The sequence below is a fragment of the Lutjanus erythropterus genome, chromosome 10 (genome assembly GCF_056507025.1).
Source record: "Lutjanus erythropterus isolate fLutEry1 chromosome 10, fLutEry1.hap2, whole genome shotgun sequence".
Classification (NCBI taxonomy): Eukaryota; Metazoa; Chordata; class Actinopteri; order Lutjaniformes; family Lutjanidae; genus Lutjanus; species Lutjanus erythropterus.
Window position 1 is genome coordinate 33,294,012 of NC_139326.1, and position 27,403 is coordinate 33,321,414.

Below are 27,403 nucleotides of genomic sequence, written 5' to 3' on the forward strand. Positions count from 1 at the left end.
CTAACATATGTCTTCAGTTCAATCACAGTTTTTTATCATTGCTAATCTCATTATGGATGTGAGAGCAGGGCCATAGTCAGGATTTCCAAATTCAAAAAACATCTGGATGCACAATTGCTACGTATTGCTCCTTTAATGCAGATATGACTGCATTCTGAGGAAAAAGGGAAAGGCTCAAACTGTGTGAAGAAGATGGCCCACATCAAAGAGCCGAGGCCATGGTGGAGACTTGACAGTACACAGATAAAACAGTTCCTGTATTGTCTGCACTGCCCACTATCAACATATCTGCATATTTGTACTTCAGTGCCTGTGTGTGTTTTGGTGTGACAGTTTGGGGCACGACACGGTTGTTTGCACAGCAGTAAAAAGGTGCTCATAGTCACACAGAACATATGACTGTTTCCACTGAAACGCTGGTCTCCAGACACAACGCAGTAGAGGGCAGACGGATGCGATGTGTTAAATAGAGGAATGATGTGTGTAAAGCAGATAATTAGTTGTGTAAATGTTGATTATTATTATTATTATGATTATTAATTAGTTTGACACCTATGGGAGGAAATCCTGCAGCAAAAAGGGGATAGGAAGAAGTCCTGCAGAAAAGGGGAATCACACCAAATACCAAGACACATCTTTATGATTAGAGATTGACAGCACAGACACAAAACGTGTAAGGCAAGGTACATTTTACATAAGCATACAGTACAATCTGCAGTATATCGCTGGTGTGGAGGACATCTGAGACCATTAGCAATGCAGTTTATGAAACATAAACTGTGGAGAATAGATGCCCTCGGGGAATGATTGAGATATGTCATATATAACTCAACACCACTCAGTAGCTTTACAGCTCCATGCATCTGCATGTTTTGTGACAAATGTGTGACGTAGCACTCATGGAGATGAATGACAACACGTGTAACCTCACTCACAGTGACAGAATGGTAACTGATCCCTTCTGTAAACCAGTTGAGGCTGATGACTGCAAAAGTCAAGGACAATAAGGGAAAAAAAAATTCTTATTTATACAGAGTTGAGCAGCTCAGAATTTTACCAGACCTCCTACGCTCCTCTCTCAGGAAGAACTGAAGCGGCTTCATTAACTGCAGTGCATGATGCAGCAGATCCTGCACTTGTCTTGTGTTTGTCTTATCATTTTTGCACCAAGTGCACTTATCATGCTCAAGTACTTACTGGAAGTGCATACTTTGTGTTGTGTTTTTCACATAGATTTCATTGTATCTGTCTTTTGTTCCAAAATGTACGAAGATTTTTGCTGCTAAAATTCAGTTCTGTCCAGTTAAACGGATCTCAAATGTATCAGTATAATTTTCACTAGTTATAATTGCATGTTATCTGAAATATGTCTGAAATGCAAGTATAGATATCTGAAATTAGAACTGTAACAAACTAGTTACAGTTCCAAACAGATAAATCAGTAATTTAATTTTGACAAGAATTGAATTTTAGATATCTAGAATTTCATATAGGCTATTATATCTATCAGTAATGTAAGAACAATGGTGGACATCTACAGTGACTGTTACCACCAGTACAAACTGCACTGCTGATATCAATAATTGATCTGTGAGACTGACTTTGATATCAATTAATTATGAATTCCAATCAGTCAGACTAGAAGTCAATGGTAAAAGTTGACTAGCTGTAATTGTAAAAGTTATAGATATCCACAATGGACATTCCCACTAGTAAGAAATTAATTCTCGTGATCAAGAATTAATGGGGAAGGTTCACCCCAAAATCAGACGTACATATTTTTCCCCTGGCCTGTAGTTTTATTTATCCATCCAGATAGCTTTGGTGTGAGTTACAGTTTTGGAGATATTGGCCATAGAGGTGTCTGCCTTCTCTCTAATGTAATGGTACTAAATGGCACTACTTTTTTTCTAGTAGAAAAAGAAAGTAGTTCCAGTAGATTCTGAAGTAGTTCTGGGATTCTACTGCAGAAAGAAAATAGTTCCTACATGAAACTGCTCAGAACAAGGTGTGTGGTTTATTTTCATGTAACAGGCTCATGACTTTTGGAAAGAATTTTGAATTGAAAATTGAATTTTTCAATTTTTCAAAAAAAAAAAATTTTTTTGGTGATTGTGCACCACAAGCCAACTGCTATTTAGTGTCATTATGTCAGAGAGAAGGCATTTCTACTGGTCAGAATTAGACTATGGATGAATTGGCTTGGAATTATAACACATCAAAAAGCAACTGTTATCTACTATTACTGCTACTGATTTAATGTTTAAAGGGCTTGCCATAAAATAACTTAATTACCAAGTAGTATTGAAGTAAATGCAGTAAATGGAAATTAAATTTCAAGCAGTTAATTCAGTCATCAGTCTTTCCATCTGTATCTGTGTCTCCTAAGCCTGAGGTGTGCTGTGGCATGCATAGTGTGAGAAATCAGGTCCTGGCGATCTGCCAAGCCAGTCGTCAAACAAAGAATTGATGCACTGCCCTCTGGGCTTTTCCTGCCCGTCTTTACACTGACTAGTATGAAAGCTTCGCAGCCAGGAAAGATTACTTCTTTAAAACCTTCCTCTGCCTCTGCCAACTGCTACAAAAACACCAGCCGAAGAGTTTGCAGAGATGTGGGTGGATGGGGAGGTTCTTGATAACACAACGCTCCATAGGAGACAGATTCGGTGTTAAGTGTCATTCCCTGTAGGAGCACAAACCCCTCTGCCTGTAAATGACAATTTAGACGGAGAACGTTATTTTATAGGGGTGACAAATTGCAGGTATCTCTTGTGGCTTTGGATGAGAGTTTCAGGCTGCATGCCAACTCGCTCAGTGGGAGCCAGGGCTTTGACTGACTGCTGCACCTGACCGTGCACAATCCCTGAGATCAGCCGCCGTCACCAGAAGCCGCAGCAGTCCGCCAATGAAGAGGAGTGCACGCTCCGAATGTCCCTCCTACTTAGCGTTCTCATCCAATCATGATGACTCTTAGAAAGTATGTCCGACCTTCCATTTTTCTTCCTTGCTATAAGCCTCTTTAATGAGATGATGAATGATGTGGTATCTCCCAGCAGGACGGCCACACACACAAACCTACTACCTGGGATTTATACACTCGCAGGCAGTTATGTAGGTCATTTTTCTCTGATATTATACTGCTGTTTATGTACAGTGTTACTTTCTGTCTGTATCTGTCTCAAGTGGCGTTTAATGCTACGGGGAGTCCCCTTTGTGGATTATATTTGTTTTAGCTGTATTTTGGAGACAGTGCAGCTGGTAACACTTGAATTTGATCACTGAGACAAATTTCTGATATCCTGATTTAATTCTTAAGTAACAAGAATCTTACTTTAGATCCTACTGTAATCTCAAGAGCAGACTAGAGTCTTTACACATGATGGAAAGAAATTAAGATCATTACACCAGGATGAGCGTTTCTTATTTTGGAATCTAAGACACATAAAAAAACAGAGGAAATAGCATTTTTGATCAGTTATGGGGGAGAGTAGGGTAAGATGAGTCAATGGGTAATTAAGTTGAAACAGGTAAATTATTTCTTTAATCATTCTAACCTGAAAAGTCAGATGACTGAGTTAACTCCAACTCAACTTACCCATTGACTCAGATTGACTTACCCCTCCTAATATCCCCTTCTACCACAAAGTTGTCGCAGAAACACAGTTGCAATACAAGTTTTGCGACATGTGACACTGCAGTAGTCTAAGCGACATTGTCATCGCAAGCATGTCATTTCAAACATTGCCAGTACGTTGCCTCAACATTGCCACCACTTTTTGGAGATGTTGTGATGTTTTAGCATTGTCATTAAACAAAGTACAAGAAAAAGCTCCTGAAGACCCAGCTCTTCAGAGAGCATCTCCTGTCCTGATCTAGCGATACTCTTCTAGGGCCTCTTCTATGTAGCTTGATTGTTAATCCTCTTTTTGTAAGTCGGTTTGGATAAAGGCGTCTGCTAAATGCATAAATGTAAATGTAAATGTAAATGTCATGCAGAGGACATTGAACAGACATTGCAAAAAATACCATAGAATACCTTTTGTTGTAATGTTTCGACAGTGTAGTAGCAGTGTGACTAATGGTAATGTTTTGAGTGTAATGTTGCTGTAACTTCACAAATGATAAATAAATGTAACAACTGCAATGTTGCAGGGACATACTGTGTTTGCAACAAGAGTAAAAACTGACTTATGTTACCCAGCTCTCCCTTACCTAAAATAGAACTGTCTGGACAAATTTGAGATCATAATACAGAATTTTTCTTCCCTCTGGCAATGGGTTATTTATTTAGAGGCTAAATTAAACATGCACACCTTTGGAGTGTGCAGTTTGAGTTGCAGACTCTGGTGCTTTTTCCATCCATTAAGCTACAGTTTTACAGTCTGACCTCAGACACGCTGGAGGCTGCAGAATTCATAGATCTTGACCCGATTTCCTTTCAAAAATTGCAAGGAAAAGAGGAGCAGTCTTACTGTTATTGGTGCCAAATTGCACGTCATGTTCGTCAGGGTTCTCAACAGATTTTACATGTCAGAGTCAATTGTGAGTGACAGGGCGTTCTGCACAGCCTGTGGAAATAGTTGTACCATGTCTTCTGTGGCTCTGGATGAGCTTTGTCAAGTCAAGTACATCACTTGAGTAATTTTTGGTTATGTTGTTCAGCCACAGTAGCGGTTCACCACTTTGGTCCAACTGAAATACCTCTACAAATATCAGATGGATTGTTGATTTAGTACAGACATCTATGCAGGATAAATTATAATAACTTTGGTGATCCCTTAACTTTTCGTCTAATTCCATCATTAAGTCAAATTTACTGTAAATTTTTCAACACTGTCTCAGCTGTTTAGTGTAATTGAGTAGTGCTGTAGTACTTGAGTCTCAGACCACTTTTTTGAAGGTCTCATTTCAGAATAGGTCACATTTTTACTGTCTTGTCTCAGTCTCAGATGATGAGGACTCTGGATTGTATTTCAAGACAGGGCAGGACCACAACTGTATTGATATCACTGATTGCATATAACTTCCTTCTTCATATGCAACTAATAACTTGATATATCATATCGATTTGAAATTTTTGTTACTGTTACTGCCTGTCACCCCACCCCCTCTCGCACACACTCAGAGAAAGCGAATGCAGGAGACAGGAGAAGAAGCTTTGGCTGTCTGGGAGGAGATGTCAGCCAAAGATTTTGTAATAATATCCGACTTCTTAAACCACAAAGTGTTCATCTGCAAAACAGCATCCAAAAGAAAACATTCACAACAATCACAACACAACAGTCTCTAAATTCTGCAATACAGTGCTTACTGAGACGGCTAAGACCGCGTTTGTTGGCACTTAGAGAGGAAGCATGAAGGAAACATAAGTGTAGTGTAAGTGATGTCAGCAAAGCTAGCTAGCTAAGATATGCTTTTATATTTGTGATAAACAATGCCGAAACAGGCTACATAAAGCTATGTCATGGATTTATATATTGTGACATTACATCAACGTTAGCTAATGTCAGCATTGACATGAACGCTACACACTGTGGTACTGCGCCCTCATTTGGGTGAGAGAGCTACAGATGTGCCAGCACTTGGTCTTGTCTCAGTCTCACCCTGCCTTGGTCTTGTCTCTGTCTCGATACACTCTGGGTTTGGTCACTTATTGGTCTTGGTTTAGGTGGTCTTGACTACAATACTGTCTTTGCCAAATGCCATACAGGCCATAAAAATGTCATGGTGACCTACAGTAAGAACAACTATACATAAACAACTATATACAGAACTGGTTTCATAAACAGTTTAAAATTCCTTTTAGTAGCTTAAGAAATATTAGCATTGTAATTGTAAGCATGCTGATACAACCTTGTAGAGCCGCTAGCATGGCTGACCCTTTTCTTGTTTCAGTCTGTCTCTGGCAAGTCCTAAAAATTTTACTAAAGTGAAATAGAAAATCAATGCCTCTTTAAATATAAAACTAAAAAACCAAAAATGCTGTTAAAAAGACAAAAGTTCAAGCCGACAAGAACTCCAACCATCAACTGCAACATGAATGACTTCATGTGGGCAAACCTAATTAGTTTCTGTCTACCTGTGTTTAGTGTTGTCTTCCAGGGGCCCTGATTCAGCTAGTTGAGACTTGCTGCTGTAAACAGAGTTTGATTTTAGCTTTACGTTCTCCTCTACCACTCTTAAACTCGCATTCATACAGCACTTGTACTCAGAACCACATACCGTTACTGTTGCATAAAAACATGCGCGCACTCCGTAGTAGGCCTATCTTGTACTTGACTGATGCCTTGAGCCCAGCTGTGTGTAATGCACAAACCAGAGATGTTCAGTCTGGCTTGCATGCTAATTGCCTGTGGGGCTCTTCTCCATGCAACACTTCTGACTAGACCACCCATGGTGAGGAGAGGGTGCATTCGTCTCCATTTCAATAAAGCGTGTCATTATCTCCTCGCTTGTGATGTGCCACTGCACCACTAAAAGATAAATGCTGTAATAACATCCAAGACGTCTCTACGGAAACGTGATTGATGTTGCCAACTTTGTTGGATACACACTGAACGGTTTTGAAATGTGTCATAATGCATTATTGAGAGTTTGTTTCTTTGCTTCTCTGAGCTACCTTTAAGATATATTTAGAGCTTCCCTTCCAGGTCTGGCCGTGCAGGTTTTGCAGGCACAGGGTGTATTTGGGGGGTAACGCATGATTGGAAGTAGGTGGTGCTTGATGCTCAAAAAGCCGCTGCTGAGTATGAGCAGACTTCCCTCCTCCTCTCACCAAATCCTTTTTGGCCACGGGCTCTCCCCTGTGCCAAGGCCTGCTGAGAAGGGCCTGAGCTAAACCAACAACTGGGCTGCTTGATGAAAGGGGCGAGCAGCGGGGGGGCACGCCATGAACCCAGGGTCATCCCACAGTCCTGATGACTCTATCCCCGGTTCCCCTTTCACTGGCACACATATACATCGCCAAAGCATAAACTCCACCACAGGGTGCTGATGTTCTTTTAACATCGCTGAGCTTAACTGAGCAGAACTGTTGTGACCTGGACTCTGGCACACACACACACACACACACACACACACACACACACACACACACACACACACACACACACACTACAGAGTACACACTGTATGCAGTGTAGCTCCTTGAACGGTGGTGGAAAGGAATAATGTGATCTGACACAGAATAGGTGCTGCTGAGAACCGTGGAAAATACAGCAAATTAAATTGTTACAAAAAGGCTTTTTCTTGTGTGTGCCAAATATGTGCATGTGTGTGTCTCTGTGCCTGTGCACTGTAAAAAAATCAGACAAAAACTTAAAGGTATAAACTAATATTTTCTCATATTAGTATATTAATATATTAACATTTGTTATATTTGATTTCTAATTTAAAACTGGTTGGTATTCTGTATGAAAGACTTAAACCTTTTTTCACCCTCCTCAACCTGCAAATGTGCGATTACAGTATCAGTATCAGTATCAGTATTATTGAACAAAACTTTCTTAAAGTTTCTTCACAGTCGTAACTCACTGGTAGATTAAATCTGGTCTACAGAAAGACAAAATTTCAACTCATATAATGTTTCATATCAGATGTTATAAATACCAACTATACAGCCTGTGTGCTGCCAACAAGAAGCTTCTTCAAGTTCTTAAAGTAAAGTAAAGAAATAGCGCTTCCTGCTGTAGACTAACACACATACTTCAGTACTTCTGCATATTGGTTACAACTTCAAGTATTCCAAAGATATATGCATAAAGTATAGTAATCATAGGATTTATACCCTGGTGGCCCTGGTACCTAATAATATGCAACATTGACAAATAATGTTTCAACTGAGAAATTTCAATATATTTTCTTAATTAGACTCCAAAGTGACAATAGGCTTTCATTTACACATTGTAGAGGGAAAAAACATTTACTTTTGAGCAAACTCTGCACATCTTTTTTAGCGGTGACCATAATTGTCTTTTAAACATATTTTCAAATGAAAAATTCTCACTGTGATTTTTCTTAAGATAATTTTATTTTTGACATTATGTTTGTCCTTGTAGTAGCTTTAACATAGTTTTATTTTTTTTTTTAAGTTAGTTTAACTTAAATTTACTCTGTCTTTATTAGATTTAATGATGAGCTGAATGAAAGTATTGTTAAAAGTTCAATCAGACTTGTTAAATTAAGTTTCTTAAGCAGACAGGGCTGTAGCACAATACAGGGGTTATTCAGTATATTGTGATATATTGTGATACTGTAAGCATGGTGACATTCTACTTCTTTTATCTACTTTAAAGTAAGCTCATAGTATGAAGAACTGATCAAATGCATAAATTTGAGTCGAAAAAGTTTTTTTTTTTGTGCATCAGAACAGTAAAGATAGATAACAACACTGCTATCTAACAGTTGATGAGTTGAACAACACAAAATGAACCACTGCCACAAATCTTTGCATGTATCACAATATGGCGTTTTTGAAAAATTGACACAATATCACTTTTCATGACACTCAAGTGTACAGATATTTTCTTACAACCCTGTTGGCAGACTTGCCAGCATGCATTGTTTGAGAAGCTCTCGAGCAGAGCCTTCTTTTTGAGTTGTTTTTTCAACATTATTTTACTGGAAAAGTATATTTGTTTTGAATCCTTTCAGAATTACCTCAACTTATCTTTTTCAATTCAGTCAATTTTAAAATTTTATGGCAAACTAGACTGACTACCTAACTTTTTAAAGTTAAAACAAGTACATTATTTTTTACAGTGTGTACTCTGGTGAACCCACGGCTATGAGCTGCCTCAGAAACTGAAGATGAGCCCTCCAACCCTTTATGTGGAAATCTCGTCTGTCTCGTTTTTCATATGCGACGTGTGTCAAAAGGCAAGACGGATGTGAGCTCCCGCCAGCGCGACTGACCCAGAACTTGACTGTCAACTGTGAAAATCTGGGCGGGGTTGGGAGGCTTTTTGTCTCGCAGATACAGTATGACATGAATGTGTTTGTCTTCCATGCAGACAGGGCATGTGTCTGTGAGTGTGTGTGTGTGTGTGTGTGTGTGGGAAAAGTGGGGGTTCTTAGTTGAGACAAAGACTCAAGAGGGCCCGTCAAACCGAGATAAAAACCACCGCTCATTGTCACTGCGTTGCAATGTCTGAAACAGTGGGAGTGGAAAGGAGGCATACGAAAATGTAAAGTGACCACCCAAGGTTGAGAATATAGCTGCAGGGGGAACAACGCGGCTTGTGAGCAAGAGCGATCATGGCTCCTGACATGTCCCTGCAGCAGGCTGGAAGACTTCCTGAAGATAAGACAAAGTATTCCTGCAATCCGCCATAAAAGAAATAAATCATGTAAAAGCAGTTTTTAGCTGCACATTTGTCTTCAAGGCTCACATTTGCTTATGTGATTCCAATGAAAGCAGCAGAAACAAACACAGCCTTGTACCAGGACATGATATTTGTTTTCCTTCAAGCACACCACATTTTGCAGTGCTCCAGAGGATGTGAGGCGTGACAGAATATACATATGATTTTATTTCTCTGATCACAGGCTCTTCCCCCCCCTTCCTGTTTTATTGCATATGGAGCTCATCAAAGATGAACGACTTGTTAATGCTAGGACTGCTCAGCTGGAAAGTTGTTTTCAAGCGCTAAGGCCATTGAAGAAACACAATGTAATAAAACACCAGCCTGTGCTGCTTCTTTGAGCTTCAGAGCCTTTACCCTCCACAAAGAAGTCAATCTTTAAAAAGCTTTTGCTTGTGGAGCGGAGCACAGTAAAGCCTCTTAGAGCAGGTCTGCATCACTGTTGCTCAGATAAGGATCAGCAGGCATGATTGTGAGCTTTGTAGCGTTAGCATGTAGACAACCTGAGCACACAGGCTGAAGTGTCTCAGTTTGCTCCCAGACATGTTTTAACACTGGAAACTCTCTGCGGCTGCATCATGGTGGTCTACATTTAGCCTTCGGAGGCCACTGTGCTTGTGTGCGATGGCCAACTGAGACGCATTGTCCTTGGGAAGAAGTGTTCATGTCCTGTTCCCTAAGCAGCTGCCTCACTGAAACCCTTCGAGTAGATTTGCAAGCCATGAACCATTAAAAGGGGAAAGTGTGTTGGCATGAGAATATGGTCATTGTATGAATGCTGCTGTTGTGGAAAGTAAAACACTAAGCCCGTGTGAAGCTGCACCTGGTGCACACTGTCTGTGCGTTTCAGTGGAAATACTAGTTTGCATAGTTTTGGACATTGTGGATAACTGACGAGAGGATTAGAGAGAGCGTGACCCACTGTAAATACTCACACCCACGCACATTTGCATCCTGTATGTATAGAATATGGTAAGACGTGCATACTTGCATGCACTTAACAGGTGTAATTACCCTTATGAGCACTTGTTGATTCATGTGAAAGGTGTGTGATGGATTCCCGCAGAGCTCTTCAGCATAAGTATAGAGTAGTGGAGTTAGTGATTGACTGATCATGTTACACTGCAGTAAGTCAGACAGACACACACTCAGTGGGAGCTCAGATTCATGTAGCTGGAGATAAACACAGCAGACTGACCTTTTCTTTGCTTCTGTTAGAGGCTAAATCATGGACAATGAATTATAAGTACATCGTCACATTGTCACTCTCGTTCATTAATTCCCACAGCCTCAGTTTTATTCCTCTCCTGAATTCATTGTTTTAGTGTTTGGGATTAAGTTAAAGGAGTAATATGCAGAAATGATTGCTGCAGTTCAAATAGTAAGTTGGAGCCTCAGACTTGAAGCTCAGGTAAGTCGTCTGCAGACTGCAGGGACATTGATCCTACGTGAGCACAAGATGAGCCCAACATTATACTTTAACAATGACAAGTGACAAAGAGTCCTACACTGTGAGCTGATCAGCTGTCTGTGGAAGTAAAGCTAAGCCTGATATCCTGAAAACAAAAGCCCACTGCTCTGAAAATACACACTCTGGAGATGGAGTTCAATAACTGCCTGCCAGATTCCCTTAACATATTGCTCAATTTAACCGTTATAAAAATCTAGTATTGTTGTCAGAGATGTCAGTGTTTCAACTTTACATATTTCCTTAATCTCTGATGACAATGGGGTAAAACTCCAGCAACACTTGTATGTAGAACAACTTTAATCCTCAAACCAATGCATTTCTGGCTTAAAACAATTGTCAGGTTCCTATACAGACATTGAAACAGTTTTTGCTCTCTGTAGTTATCCCATACTAAAAAGGCGCCAATTTCAGATGCTACCCATGTGATTTGTTCATCTGCTGAAGCCTCAATTAGCTGCAGCCAAAGTTTGTGATGTATTTTTGCACCGAATGAAGACTGGGGATTTCATCCTCCATTATGTACATTGTAAATGCTTTGACAAGGGATCATGCTTTAACAAGCGACTGTTATTTGAAGACTGACTTGTGCAAATATTAATCTATCCTTTAAACAAAAATAGAACCCTGTTAAAAATAGATAAATACTCGAGGTCAAGGCCCATAATCAGTGTTGTTGTAATTAAACTGTCCATATTTTTATATTTGAGACTGCACTGTTTGGCCTATAAATGGGCCTGACAGGACTCAAACATTCACCAACTGGTGTTAAGTGGAGTTTATTCTCAGCCTGGATTGGCCCAATTCTGCACCTCAACACCTTGTCAAACCCTGGGGGTTCAATAGACCATGTGTACAGACATTCATGGTCCAAAGAGGGTGAATCCTACTAACTTCGGTGACTGACTGACTTTTCCTATAGCGTATGGGTCCTCAACAGGGGGTGTGTGACCCCTACAGGCTTGTCAGAGTTACTGCAATGGTGCCACCCCCTAATATAAATATGTCTGGAAATACACATTTATATCCAATAAATGATTAGCAGATAAATCAGCCTATTTGTAAAAAAAACAAACAAAAACTTTAATTTAAACAACATTGACCAAAGGCTGCCCGTGTATCCTGGTGCAATCAGGTTAATTACCTTACTGAATCAATGTGTGGCACCTATCCATGATGTGAAACAAGTTAGCCACATATTAATAAAACATACTGGCCAGTTAGCTGTCTTATTATCTCAGGTGTACAGACATTTTTGTCAGCCACAATGGAGTATTTTGTACCCCCATGAGCATGAGACTATGCTACAACTGCTGCTGACTTAGCGGTTAAAGGGTGCAAACAAGAATAGGCCCAAAAATATTAATTGCAGTATGGCCTGAAAAAGGTTGTAGTGCCATCATGAGGTTGGCATTTAATTTTTTTCCCCAATATTTTGGGTTATTTCCAAATACCTTACAGCTCAAACCAACTCTTGGCTCAATCTACAAATGCTTTTACTTTACAGTAAACAACTTAAGTATGTGTTGTCAAGAAATTATGGCAACCTTGAGTGATAAACCAAAAAAGGCAGCCATTGCATGTTGCCATGTTTGGGCCAAGGATTTACATTTAAGTCATAAAGCATCACTTGTGACTTCAATATACTGTTCAGTGCAACATTCTCAAAACTAAAAACAATTACAAGAGAAGTAGAAAGCAGCGCTTGGATTCCAACACTGCATACTCACACTGCTGCACTGCCAAGTACATGTTGTGAATGGCCACAAGTGCTCAGATACTTACACCCACACATGCACACTCAGGTACACAAAAGTCACACACTTTCACACTAATGCACACTCCATGTTCTGCGTTGCAACTACTTTATCTACTAACACACAGGGAGTAGATGTTTATTGTGCTAATGTGTCCAATTTGGAACAATCCAACAAGATCCGTGAGACAGGCGGAGAGCAGACATGCATGTGGAGGAATGTTTGGTTTATGAGCTTTGAAATGTTTCTCAAGGAAACTCATGCTCCGATGAGTCTTTTGCCAGTTTAAACACATTACTGTAACTCCGCTGCATGCCGGAGTTCCCTCGAGGTCCCCTGCAGCTTTATTCAAACATATTATGTGCACAGAAAGACGCTGACATCATTATGATACGATCTCTCTCAGGGGAAATTGCATTCACTCGTCACTCTAATGCAGCGTCTCTGATCCTCTGACACTGGTAGCACTTCTTCTGCTTTCCTGGACAGTGAAGACTGGATAGTTTTGCCAGAGGGCAGCCAAATGGTTTCCTTGTTTTGTTTCTGTCTCTTAATGTTCATTTGAATATTTGGCGGCTGACTCATGACACCCACACTCATTCATGCTCATTCACAACATCTTGATCGTGTGTATATATCACCTGTTTGGATGACTGACAGCTCCTACCAGCAAGGGTGTAATTAATCAGAACAAAGCCGTGCTCTGCCTCTGACAGCTGTGATGGATTGGGGAAGTTGCTCAAGCTGACTGGGTTTGTCAGGTCAAAGTTATGACTGTCATTGTGAATGCATGAAAAGAGCCAGTGACAGTGCGTTGCTGTACCTGCGTGATTGATAATGAGGCAGGTAATGGCTATTTGTCGTCTGATCTGGAATGTGTCGGCCTGGAGCGCAATGGTTATTTACGTGCAGTATTTGTCTTGTCTCGAGACCTTCTCAAAGACGTCAAGCGAGGAAAAAGCTGTACATTTCTCTGTCAGTGTGTGTCAAGCTGCTGCCGCTGCCGGTCCTCGCGTTTCCATTACGTGGCTATTAATGAATCTCAGGAGTGAGGGTTATGCAATCGCTCAGTGAGCTTGGCAGCGTGCTCCAGACTCATTTGTCAGACTTCTTTTGATTGTACAGAGATTACATCGCAACGTACAATAATAACAAATTAAGATGTAAACACACAAGACATGTACTCTTCCTAAGAAAATATCACCCTCCCTCTCCATGATCACTTTTCGTTTTTGTCCCCATTCAGAGTCCAAAAATAACTTGTCCTCTCACATTGTTCAACACTGTGTTTCCTATTAAACTTTATTTAGTAGTCTTGTGATTTATGACTCTGTTTTTATGATGTTATGTTGATGGTGTTAAGGAGGAACTTGGAGGGTTGGGTGGGATGGGTTCCAGTGAGGCGCTCTGTGGTTCTCTGCCAAAGTTAGCAGAGCTATCACACCATCTGCTGTCTGTGATCTGTGACTCATGACTTTTGGACAGCAGCCAGCATCTTTACCTGCATGTCTGCTTGACTGATAACGGTCAAACTCTCAACTATTCCTCTTGTCACCTCAGTAAATACATTCAAAGAGAAGCAGCTGGCATATTGTGCATGTCTGATAAGACATAGTGATATCTCTGAAGCAGAATAATCAGCGTCAGCAAAATGATCCTGTACAAAGCCTCCACATTCATGCCATGACCACTCTGTAGGAATCAAAATGTTACTACTGTTGATTCATGTTCTTGGGCAACAGGCTCTTTTCAGTGAAACTCATTGTTGGTACTTACAAAGGGCAGCAAACTCCAGAGTTGAAAAATGAAGTCATCATGGAAGTGCCAAAATTTAAGTTCCTCAAATGGGAACCTTTTGAGTTCAGCATTATAGTCGGGTATCACTTTGTTTTTTTTTTTGCAAACTTAGCTGGTGGGCAATATATTGTGACTTGGGCAATGCTTGGTTTTGGCTCAGCAGGAAATAATGGTGGCCTGCCTAGCTGCAAAGTTTCTCGATTTCTTGAGTTTCTTGATCCATATTTGATCAACATTGTCCAGTTTGACAGTTTGTTCGCAATCTTTCTCATATTACAGCTAAGGAGTGCACTGAAACATGTTTCTAAAACCATTATAGGCAAACAATAGGCACTGCAATGACAGGATCTTGATCCATACTGTCTAGTTGCTCAGAGTTTCGTTAGCTTTGTGTGTTGCGCTGGACTGACTCACTGAGAATGACTTATCAAACAGACAGTGGCAATGCCCTTAAGCATTCCCTGCTTTATCATCTGTTTTACTGTAAATGGGACCATGATTTACAAAATGAACATCATGCTGTGTAAAAGAGGACTTGAAACTAGCTAGTGAGACCATAAACTCATGAGGAAAACTGTTTACTGAGGTCCTATATCAAGTCAGAAGTAGGCTCATTTCACCAGAGGGGTACATACAACTGGACTAATTTTGGAAACCAGTGGAATCACCCCCTGCTGGCCATTTGAGAGAATGTACATTGGCTTTACTTTTCAGACCTGGAAGCTCCGTCCAGTAGTTTATATATGGTCTATGCTTTAAAAGTGAGTCACTTCCCATAGACTCTCATGTTAAAATGCTCAATTGTACAGCAGAAATCAACAGGTTTACAAACTAGTACAAAAAAGTTTGGTCTCTACAGCTAGTTTTTTAGGGATGTACCAATCAACAAGACAGAGCAGCTGACAGTGGCGCAAAACAGCCGTAAACTCTGTAGCTCTTCAGGCTAATGTTAGCCAGCAGCAGACTGCTGTTCACAGAGGGACAGTTAAAATCTCACCTCCTGTTCTGGCTGAAGAATAAACGTCCGGTGTCGATTTGTCTCCTAAAACATTTTCTCATCCAGACTCGTTTAACTTCTGCGTCTGTGTTTCTCATGGTAATGTTTCACTGCAGCAAACTGTTGCACCGCATCAGTCTCCGGTTTGTTTACATCTGCTTCCACATGAGATAATGTGAAATTGTGTCCTGCGAAATCCTGCAAGATTCCATGATCTTGCAAGATGGCATTCCTCCTATCCCTCATCTTAATATAAAACTATTATAAGGCCTGGCTGTAACCTGGATGTTTTATTATGAAGGATGTTGATATTTTATTCTAAACATCCAATTTAATCTTTTTTTTCTAAGAAAAGTCGCAAAAATATTTGTGAATGCTGTCAGTGATAGTTCTGGGAAAGACTAAAAATCGGAATCAGCCAAAATCAGAATTGGCAGGTCAGACCCTTAAAAAATTGGAAATCAGAATTGGCCAAGAAAATTGAAATTGGTGTATCTCTACTAGTTTTCCCATTTAGGACAACTGCATGGGGGTTTAATTTTGATAATTCACACATTTATATTATATTAAGGCTTAAAATTAATAAACTTATGGGTGATGTTACAAAGACCATGTCCATGTTTTATACACTCCATGGTATTTATGTGCTTTGTTAATAATATTTACATAGCAGAAAAGAAAATTGGTAAGTAATACTCTGAGGATTTGAATATTTGCCCATCAAGCAGCATGGTTTCATATTCTCAAGGATATCTGAGGTTCATACAAAGGATGGATTGAATCACGTCTTTCCCAGCTGGTTTCCACTTCCCCTCCTTTCCCCCACTAAAATTTAACTGCCCTTCAATAACCTGGAAACTCACATTGGGGTAATAAACACAATTGCTCTAACATGAGCATGAATTAGCTTTAGATGTAGTTAAACATGTCCAGCCAAGTTTGGCAGAAGCCCATAAAACCCTGAGCCACATTTACTGACAGTGTAACACAGAAGTTAGGGAGAAATATTGCAAAATCAGAGCTGATTCCAGTTATACTTGTGATCTAAACACTGACGCTGAAAACAGACATATATGTGTAAAATGTCATGACTGGTATGACAAATGGACCCAGGAGGAATTTTGAAAACAATTTGATGACACATCCTGGTTGGACATCTTAAGAGCACTGGACAAGCATATAACTGATTATTGAGTGTTTTCCTAATGTTAAGAGCACATTTAATTTCCCCTGCAAGGATTACTCTGGTTAGGATTAAAAGTATTTTGGAGCCTTATCTGAAAAGTGCCTTAAGATCTCTGTGGATGGAAAATAAGAAAAATAAGTTTTCAAATCACAACAAAACATAACATAAATATAAAATTACACAAACATTGTGTGGTTAAAAGTAACATAATTGCCCGGCTGGTGTATAGCTTGTATTTGTTGGTTTGTTTGTTAGCATTAGGTTGTCTAATGTGTGCTTGTTGACATAGTGTTTATAACATGACTGCTGGAATATTTATTTTGGATATTTCATTTTTTGAATGACTTAGTGATGCAGTTCATTGTTAGAACTGCTGAGCTGACTGTGTTATTGTTTCTTTTATTGTATCAACAGGTCCAGGTTATTGTCAGTCACTGTTGAGTGTCAAGAGGGTGTCTCAGGAAGACATTTGGGACAACAGAGATCATGCTGAACCTTTGGGATGTGATATGATTATTCAATTAAACATCCTTAACGGTAGGTGCCTACATAAAAAGTTGTTCTCTCAATGTAATTTTTTTGAATTCCCTCAATTCCACGTCCTTTCTGTTACAGCTTGGTAATAACATGATAAGAATGGGGTAATAGTTTGATAATGGAGAGGTAATAATTAAAGGTGCAATAAGCAGTTCTAGAGAAAGGCAGATGATTTTTGTGTTTCATTCCCAGGTCCTCAAATTCTTTTTTTTGAGACAACAATCATCTATTTTACTGACCTGTGATTTGAAGTCTCCTGTTACAGACTAGATTTTCTAATTCCTAATATTAATTAATATTTTGCTAGTTGATATAGTAACCTCCCAAAAATAATATGGTTATATCAGTAGACTGTTTGGGTTAAAAATGTTATATGGTGACATTAATCTGACAATAATATAAGCTGATGTTTTCATGATATTGTAGGCTACTATCAGTGCAATACCTTCACAATCCTGTGAAAATTCTTAAAAGTCAAAATTGTCAATTACTATAATGTAACAATTCATCTTCTTTTATATTCCCATTATTCCCTTTTGTTTCAAGGTAATATCATACACATCATGTGTGTAATTCTGTGACTTTTTTCCTGTCGATAATTTTTGTGTAATGACCATGAATCAGAGCTGGGGAATCTAAAAGTACCTCAGCTAGTTACATCATTATTACTTTTTAATAACCAAACTATAATCCCACTATTACCATGTTATTACCCAGCTGTAATGTAAAGTGCTACCTTTTCCTTCAGACAGACAACAGTACAACGTAAAAAAAAATGCAGCAACCACATTCATTTGAATTGGATTGTGTAAAAAAAAACTTGTTCAATCATGGGGGGTTCAAGTTGAATATGGCTAAACTTCTGCCACAGTGCAATGCATTATTCAGCAATGTGTTGCGTTGGTCAACCACATGGTGTAAGAGCACATTCCTGGCAGATTACTTTGTAATGTGAATTCAATCTTCCCACTGATTATTCTTGCAAAAACAAAAGATAAAATCATTGCCACCATTCTAACTTGAGGTGTAAAGTTCTTCCACAAAATGATTTTGCAATGTTTTTTCCTCTAAAAACCTTCAGACTAAATGAACTATTGTCCAGGACTCTTTGGATAGTATTTCAGCATCTCACAGGTACCTGAAACAACATGCCCACACCAGAGCAGCCCCTTGTTTAAGGTCTCAGTACCCACTAACGTCATCGTCTCCATCACCATTGTTCTCTGCACTGTCAGTATGGCAGTTCAGACACAGCAACTACTTCAATGGACCCTTTTAAATTATATCTACCTGAGTGGCAGTTATTCTGGTTTTCAAGCCAGAACTAATAGGCTACTTCTTGTGCATAACCCACTGGAATGCCCCAGCCGGCTGGGGGGCTGAGGAGTTTTGTGCCTGGGGCAGGACCTTTCTGTGCAGAGTCTGCATGTTCTCCTTGTGTCCGTGTGGGTTCTCTCTGGGTTCTCCGGCTTCCTTCCACAGACACGCATCATAATAGGTTAATTAATACCTCTAATGAGTGTGAATGTGAGTGTGAGTGGTTGTCTTGGCGACTTGTCCAGGGTGCATCCTGCCACTTTCCCAGAGTCAGCTGGGATGGGCTACAGCCCCGCCGCGACCCGTCAAGGATAAGCGGTTACAGATAATGGATAGATGGATAGCCTCAAAATCTAAAATTAACAATACCTACTGATAACAGGTATAAAACTGTGCTTTAAAATATATATTCTATGATTTTGTCCCTTTAAAGTTGTGTCCCACATTTCTGCCAGCTCCATCAGGATTTAACAAAAACACAGTTTAATCAGGCATAAAAAGGTTTAGCAATACCCTAAGGACCCCTGTCTTACTAAGCTTTCTATTTTTTCTAAATAAGAGTTATGGTTCAAAAATGTGTATTTCAATTAGCATTAAGAGAACTCTACTCACTGCAACTATGCTGTGAAATGAAAAAACAAAAGTAACATTTTTCAACTAATAATCGTGAACTCAGCATTGACATTTAATAAAAGATTTAATAACCAGGAGGTTGGCCCGTTACAAGGTTTAATAGTCAAGAGTTTGATCTTTTAAAATATACTTTCCCAGCATAATTGAAGAGTAAAAATCTAAATCCCCCTCGAAATATGGTTTTGTCCCAATTCTCAAGAATAAGTGTCAGTAGTTGGTTGTTTTGGTGCCCCAGACCTTTTTTCCCACTGTGAAAGAGGCCAGTGTGAAGGCCAAGGTCTGGATGACGGCACATGTGCTGCTGCCATGTCTGCTTTGTTCTGCCTTCTCTACCTCCAATCCTTCACACCATTGGCTGTCAATGGATAGGTCAGTGGCTGACCCCGCCGTTAAGCCACAAGCTTTATAAATGGACACGCTAGCTGAAGAGAATCAGTCGGGATGGAAATGCACGCTTTGGAGATAAACTCAGCTGAAATTCACGGAATGATCAAGGGTGGCGGTGTAGATAATTAATGATTTCTCTTTTTCCGCACTGGAAAAAAAGCCCCCCCTCCCCGTCGCTACAGCTGACCAACATTAGTAATAAATTCCTCATGGTTTGACAACATGTTGGGTGGACTTTCTGGCCCGGGTAAGACTCGGCACTGTACAGCCCCTCATTGTCCCATAGGTTTTACATTACATTTGGGATTGAGTAAGTCCCAGAGAGATCAGGATCCCACGTTAACTCTTTCTTATTTTTTTCCCACTCTCTCTCGCACACACACACACACACACACACACACACGCATATGATTTTCCCCCTTTTCGGGCTTTGCTCCCACACACTGCTCTAGGTCAGAAAAGCTGATCTACAAATCCAGCCTGTTAAGAGAAGAAATACAAGCTGCTATTGAATTAGCACTGCAGTTGTGTTTGTATCATGACGACATGTCAGTGCATGTTTTCCTCTGCTGAGTAAAACTGTTGGCCTCGGTGCACCCCAGCTGCCAAGGAGCTGAGCACGGATCTGAAAATATTTGTCATAGCGACAAATGCCACAAAACAATATGTTGATGTATGACTGATTTTTCGGTCTGATTTTTTGAGTGATTTTTGAAGATGATGAGTTGAAAGCATTAAGCAGTGATCTCGTCTTCTAGAAGACAACTAACACTGCACTTTAACTGGGACATTTGTTGCTTTGCTGGATGTCATAATTCTTCTGCAACTTCAGGCCTGGAGCAACAGGAATCATTAGGGAAATTCACAGTTAGATCACGTAATGAAAGTCGGCATGGAAGAGGAATTGGCACTGTCTCCGTTGATGGCAGGTGCCCTGGGGACCGCATGTGGGTAGGGTTATGTCTGGCATTTTGGGGAGGGTCTTTTAAAAAAGACAAACAAACAATCAAACAGGAATTTGAACAGATTCTCATCCAGCAGTTATGGAGCAACAGTATGATTCATTTGGAGTCATGTTTCTGGCTACCTGACAGGAACTACATTTACATGTGCAAAATCTTCTGGTTTATGCCCTTATTGTGAAAAAGACAATATCAACAGTTTACATGCAGCTGTCCATACTCTGATGAAGGGACACTTTCATTTGCCCAGCCACCTGCTTGAAAAGGTTGGTGTTGCAATATTTGCACCTATGTTATCCAAAAACCTCTTTCATAATGTCTAAAAATAGGGATGATTCTCCTTCTGACCATAAAAGTGCAAACTGTTGGGTTGTTGGTTTTGTTTGTAACACACAGTCCAAAAGAGATATTTCAAAGGTGCTGTTATGTCATGCATGTCTATCATGTTTGGATTGAAAGCGGATCATTTGTGTTCACGTAAATGTAGTCAACGTTGTCCAGTTCACTCTCCTTAACCTACTTTGGTCTCTACTGTCTCCTGCGGGAAATATCCGGCTCTTAAGCTGCTAAATGATTCACTATAGTCACCAGGTAGTTGCTGGCTGTGTCTGTTTGCTCTTTGGTGCCGAGCAGGTAGTATAAAGTGAGTCTTTAGACCTTTTTCATAGAAAAAGAGACATCTTACAATTGTTTATGCTTTGTCTCTTTTAGTTATTAATGGTGAAATGAATTACCAGTTCAGTTTTTCTTAAGTAATTAGGTGAATTTGTCACAGTTTTAATCAAAGGGAGGATCCAAAGAAAATACCCAAAGAAAACTTGCTTTATTAAAAAGTGAAACGTACAGATGTGTTTTTTTTTTTTGCACCTAGTGATATTTATTCACACACTGTCACCAGCAGACTGGGGCAGAACCAGTTCATTTAGGAGCAAGTGGGAATTAGGAGAGTGTGTCCGTGTTTTAAGTTTGTACAAGAAACAATACTGCCTCTGAATTTCCAAATACCTCATTCCATTCATTTATAATTTGGCAGTGATAAGGCAACTATGAAAACTATTCCCACATTGACCCCAAAGGGGAGAGTGTGCCTGAAAAAAAATGGAATAATTTCATGACAAATATTTGGATTGCCCTGACACCAAAATGCTTTGAAAGAATTTGAGATCTTGAGGGTTTAATCAATTGTTTGAAGAAGGCTTGTTCTCATCTCAGTGTCAGTCAGTTGGAGCAATTTGACTATCTGCCTCTGGAAGTACATCTGTCCCATCTGGATCTAAGTGGTTTCTGGATGTGGGTCTTATTTCAGCGAGGTAACAGAGGAACTATAGCTCTAATTTTGAGTCTTTTTCAAATAGAATCGTGGATACAATAGAGCCAGACTAATCCCGATCACAAACAAAGATGCCATCAGGTTGAAATTTTCATCCTCTGTCATGTAAACATAAGAAAGGGATGAACGCCTTACTATATTTCACCCTCTGTCACTCTCCAAAGCCATGACATTATCACAGACAAGCTTAAGAGTACAATGATCACATTTACGCCTCTACGCCATCTCTCAGCACCTGCTTAGGGAGGAGCAGGAAGCTGAGCATCCTGCACAGAGCATTACACGCTGCCTTGGCCATGTGCCATCCCATGCTAGCACTGTTTTCACACCCCGCTGCCATATCACGCTTTCACTTCAAGGTTATAAAAACTACAAACTGAAAAAAAAAGGCCACATTCTTAATCCACACTACAAATGTCACAGTTGTTTGTTTAAGCCAGGATCTTTCCTCCTGGTATGTGTCAAAGTCATAAAGCTGTCAATTATTGTGCTGTTGATTTTGATTCAGGCGCTACCACTGCTGTTCTGATCTTTAATCAGTTGTTTGATGTCACCTGGAAGTTTGCTTTTACGCAGTTTGCCACCTTGGAAAGCTTTCTGTTTCTTTTCGGCGTTCGTGACGAGAGAGTTCCTGAATGGGTGCTGCAATCAAACAAGCTGAATTCTATATATTGTGCAGTTTGACACAGAGTTCTGCACAGGTCCAGTTTTGCAAACCCACATCCACCCGCACTTGCAAAGCTTGGCGCCAGAACCGACCCGTCATCTGCTATTATCTCCATGTCAAATCCGGACCTGTTAATATAAGTCACATGATCTGATTAAATGCACATACACGGTCACTGACTTGTCACTTGTCACTCACTTGTGTTGTGTGGAAAACTGTCAATTGGCAAAGCAGCTGTGCTCCTGCAGCTGTCGACGTGTTTCCCCGGCGATGATGTGCCTAGCTTGCGGCTATCAAAAGCTAATACTTTTTGGCACTTTTTACAAGCAGTAAAGCCACTGATGACATTATTCTCACAGTCTCTGACCACACCAAATTTCTCCTAAATGTCCAACTTCATCAATGTATTAGTATCAGTACTCAATGTGGGATTCATCACCACTGGCTTTTTTGCTGTCATACCACCCATTTTTATATCCTAGCAGCTAAGCCTACATCTCTATTGGATCAGAAACATCCCATTATTGCAAGACGTGAATTGAGGGGTTAAAGGTTGTGTCATAGGTTTTCTCTGTAAAAAAATCCTGGCAGCTGTTTGATAATATTAGATCATTTTCATTTCTAATTCTCCCCCCACTGCCATATATATATTTTTTTTTTCAGTGGCCTTTCCTGTCACCTATGTCATTAAACAGTGATTTGCAAATGATTTACTTTACTGTCTTCTTATATTTCAGGTAGTAGTTGAGACCACTGTACTGTGCAGAACCAAAGAGAAACTGTGAGAAAGAAAAACAGCCATGTTTGTGCCTCGCTCCGAGAGTCAGTGTAAGTTGTCTCTGAGGTGAATGAAGTGGTATATTTATAGGCTTGCCTTCATACCTTTGCGATGCACGTCAGGTTAGAAAAATAACTGCTTTCAGTTCGATTTGATTGATTGCTAAGAGGAGCTTCTGCTGTTTCAGTCCAAACAGCCCTAAATCAAACTTGTCACAAATTTCCGGATTTAACAAGGCATCCCAGACTGCAGCAGAAGAAAGACAAAAATCTATTATGAGCGAGCTCTGCTAAAGGTTATTTTTCAAATCTGTGATAAGCATCTAAGACAAATTCTCACACGGCAGGGCAAACTAACATACAGCTTGTGTATTTATGGATCCATTTTACTGCAGCTGATAAACATTGTGAGGGCAAAAAAAAAATGAACACAGACGACGCCCAAAACAGTTTTACATAAGAAACCATTTAAACTGCCTCACTCAGATGTTCTAAATGTTTCAAGCTGTTTGTGACACTAATCCAGTTCAATCCAAAACAATTTGATGATCACAGAATTATTTTTAAAGACAGGCATTGTGGGTCTGTTGTACATATTCCTTTTTCTAAAACCAGCAGGGAGTAAAGTGGATACAACTGGTTAGAAATGACCAATGTGTTTTCTGTCACAGGTTCACAGGGGTCAGGGTGAGGCTCCTCCAGTGGATTTACAATCCAGCTGGGGGTTACGGTCCACTCTGTTCAAAACATCAGCTTCCCCTGGTTATTTTCACTGCTAATAATCTGCATGATTAAGCACATATAGAACTTCATATTTTAGAATTAACCTATTGTGTCGTAGCTGAGCAGTGCAGATAGTGAATCTGAGATTTTCTTTCTTTCTTTTCACTTGCACCAGTTAAACCTTGATACTAGAACACCTTTTTTGCATCATATACATGGACCAAGGCATAAGAACCATACACAGTGGATTATATGGTATTATCTGTCTCAGAGGCAGGCCTCCCCAGGGGGGCTCCAAACAGTTTCAGGGGAGGCACAATGAATGGATTTAAAAAAAAAATACTACATTAGACATCAAAAAGGAGATCATATAGAACAAATGTTCTGATTTGGTTAAAGAGATGTTCCAGAGATACCATATTTGAGAATTTTACTGTTTTTTCACTCCCCTCGGAAACTAATAAACGTCTTTGGACAGACCATTTTTATGTTGTCTGAAGTTTTACATAACTTCAGACTACATTATGTTATATTAGACAACATTGGTTCAGTTGTTGAGTGTCTATAGCAGTGATTCTCAAAGTGTGGGCCAGGGCCCACAGGTGGGCCATGAAGGCCCTGCAAGTGGCCCTTGAGAGGTCATGAAAAAATAAATACATGAAATGTTTCAATTTTTAAGTTTTAACTTACCATAAAATATTTATGATTCATTTTAAAACGGTAGTAAGTACTAATAAGCAAAGCCAGGGGATTCAAATTCAACAGGTGTGAAAAAAACATATTTGGTAACCTATCATGTTAACACAGGAATGTATTTTATGACTCATTATTCATATGATTAGTCTCATGTGTTGATCAGAGTTGTGATCGGAGTTTAGTTGGGCCTCAGAAGATTTTCAGATTGCAGAATGGCCGTGGCATTCTTGAGTTTGGGAATGGCTGGTCTATGAGGTCAAATAACATAATCATGATCCTGTAGACAACCAGGAATTGAGCAAAACTAAGCAAGTAAGTACAGGTCCACAGTCTCAGACTGAGAATGATCCCCTCTGATCTATCTTAAAAGTCATAAATAAATTAGGTATAATCCCTCTCATAATGCCCGAGGAACTTATATAACATACGGCAGAAATAAACAAGTGTCTTCTGGGTTTGACATTAAAAATGGCCTGATGGTCCATGGTCACAAAAATTATTCTGTGACCACCAAATATTCCATGTAGGTGGCCTGCTGTGGAAAAATCAGTACACTTCGCTGGCTAGGTACTGATTGTTCAGGGCGACTGAAGTATGGGTTTACTAAGCTTACTGCTAACTTGATCCTTACAGAAGTCTCAGAAAGACCATGATTCTTTTGCATCTTTTAGTTCAACATTTTATAAAAACACTGAACTGTACTCTTTGTCAGCTAGCTACAAAAGTATGGGTTTACTAGGCCAACACGCACCGCCACCATGATCCTTACAGAAGAACCAGAAACGCAAAAGACGATGAAAAGACCAAACAGCAAGGAAAATTTATGTGTGAATGGAAGCAGGAGTTTTAGTGGCTAGAATATGACACGTCTAAGCACATTAATGCATCATTTCAGAGCAGACCCCACAAACTGAAAGTTCCTGTATCTGTGAAGCTGCCTGTCTGTCCACCTGGAGCCCATCATGGCTGCCAATGCAGGCCTGGCAGCTGCAGCGCTGCACTCTGGGATACCGGACACCCTGAGATGATGACTCTGATGAATCTGTCTGCTCCTTGCCCTGTGGCCCCCATCAGATCCATCCTACTGGGAAACAAGTGTCTGCCTGACCCAGACCAAACATGCTCCCTCACTCGCACACACACACTGATTCAAACACACGCTTCCCGTGGCCTCTACCGCATGCCGCACCATTAATACCAATTGGCCTTTCTTTATGGTTACAAATATTTTTCACATGCTCCTATCATCCGCAGAGATCATCTTGAATTTCTGCGGCCACAACAAAAGCGCATGACTCCTTGTACTTTGGGGGGAGAAACCACAAGATGCTCAGCCCAGGATATTTGTTAACATGATTTGTGAAACTTTTCAGACCACAGGACAGACTGCAGCGGAGAGTTGCACCGTGTGTGGGTGGAGGAGAAGTCAGATCCCCCTGTGCCACGTTTGATGGTTCCTTTATTGTGTCTACAACACAGCCAGCAGGGGAGTCTGTTAAACACCAGTCAGCCACACACACAGGCTCATTGTCAAAATAACACGGAGCAGCGAGGTGTTTGTTCTTGACACATCAATAAACAGGATCAGACGATATCACTGCACAAATAGAGCTCAGTGCTCCTGGTGCAGGGCAGATGGCTGGTGAGGCAATGAAAGAATTACAAAGAAGATGGTAAAACATGTCCTTCAATTGAAATATCATAGAATATATGTACTTTTTAATAGGTCCTAAGAAAAAATACTATATATGAACTCATACAGCTGCTGGAGTCACCTAGTAACAGATCCATCTCTATCACTACTGAGCAAAAAGCATCAGCTGATGATGATGGAGCTGATGAAGACTCCCTGATATGGTTGATCTCTGCTTCATACACAATAAATTTTAGTTCTTCTGGCTTATGAAAATTATTTACTTTATAGAATCTGAGAGGGTTGAATTGTAGAAAAGAGAAAGTCATGCAGGCCAAGTCCTACCAATGTTCCTCTATCCATAATCTTGATATATGTCTGCAGTGTATCTACCTGATATTGTCAGTCTGTTTCTCAATATTAGAACTGTACTATCATTATTTCTGTCTACTCTGCACATACAATACATGTTGCATGTAGCTCTCAACTCTCAGAGCCAACACAATTCATTGTAGTTATATGCATAAAATGGAAGAAAATAGACTTAAGGGCTCTATCTTCTTCCTGGTGCATAGTGTTGCACAGTGCAGCACAGATGTCATTGCTATTTTCTGAGTGACGTAGTTGTCATTTTCTCGTCCAGTGTCCATTTTGTGTAGGTAGCAAATGCATGCATAAACCATGGGTGTGTGGTCAGGCGCAATGTTGGCACATTGTTATCTTGAGGATGCAGAAAACCATTGCACGATTGACCAACAAAAACCTGATCTAAAATCAATGGTGCTGTATTTTCCTGTTATTTAAAGGATGCATTTTTCAGATAGCCTTGTGCCTTACTTTGCACCCAGATTATGCATTGTTTAAATAGCAAAGTGGTGTTGGATAACCCTCAATGCCCCTGTGCCATGAACTTTGGACCATGCGCTATAGCTCGCATGAATATGGCCCAGATTCTGAAAAAGTACTTCATGTTTGAGTGAATGCCTGAAAAATGTAGCTGAAACACCAAGTCAATACTCAGTTCCTAAAATTTGAATTTCAAGTCCTAAACAAGTAACAGTAAGTTTCAAGCCTCGCTAATTTAGTTATTCAACTGCTGAGTTCATGTTAGCTGCATTAGCTCGCAAACAATGTTAGCAAGGACAACGACTTACCGTTCTCTGTGCAACTTCAA

At 40.0% G+C, this 27,403-nt stretch overlaps 1 long non-coding RNA gene across 2 annotated transcripts in view; it reads left to right on the forward strand.

Annotated features, from left to right (window-relative positions):
• The window catches only part of LOC146320723 (uncharacterized), a 101,210-nt gene that overhangs the window by 45,313 nt on the left and 28,494 nt on the right, over window positions 1-27,403 (forward strand). For both annotated transcript variants that reach the window (XR_014771476.1, XR_014771477.1), the window contains one exon: window positions 16,982-17,104. This is a non-coding gene — a long non-coding RNA (uncharacterized LOC146320723). The remainder of the gene's footprint in view (window positions 1-16,981; window positions 17,105-27,403) is intronic.